Genomic DNA, 236 nt, shown 5'->3' on the forward strand with positions numbered 1-236 from the left:
CTGGTGCTCTGTGACGACCTGGAGGGATGGGATGGGGAGAGGGGTAGGAGGCTAGAGAGGGAGGGGAATGTATGGCTGATTTGTGTTGTGGTATGGCAGAAACAAATACAACATTGTAAAATTTTTTTTAAATATATTTAAATTTTAAAAATAGGGGCAGGGCTGAGGTAGAAGATACAGACATACATAAGAGTATATAACCACCTCCAAGAACTGAATGGCTAAAGGAGGCAGCA

This window comes from Bison bison, unplaced genomic scaffold (assembly GCF_000754665.1).
Source record: "Bison bison bison isolate TAMUID 2011002044 unplaced genomic scaffold, Bison_UMD1.0 scf7180017860901, whole genome shotgun sequence".
In the NCBI taxonomy this organism is placed as follows: domain Eukaryota; kingdom Metazoa; phylum Chordata; class Mammalia; order Artiodactyla; family Bovidae; genus Bison; species Bison bison.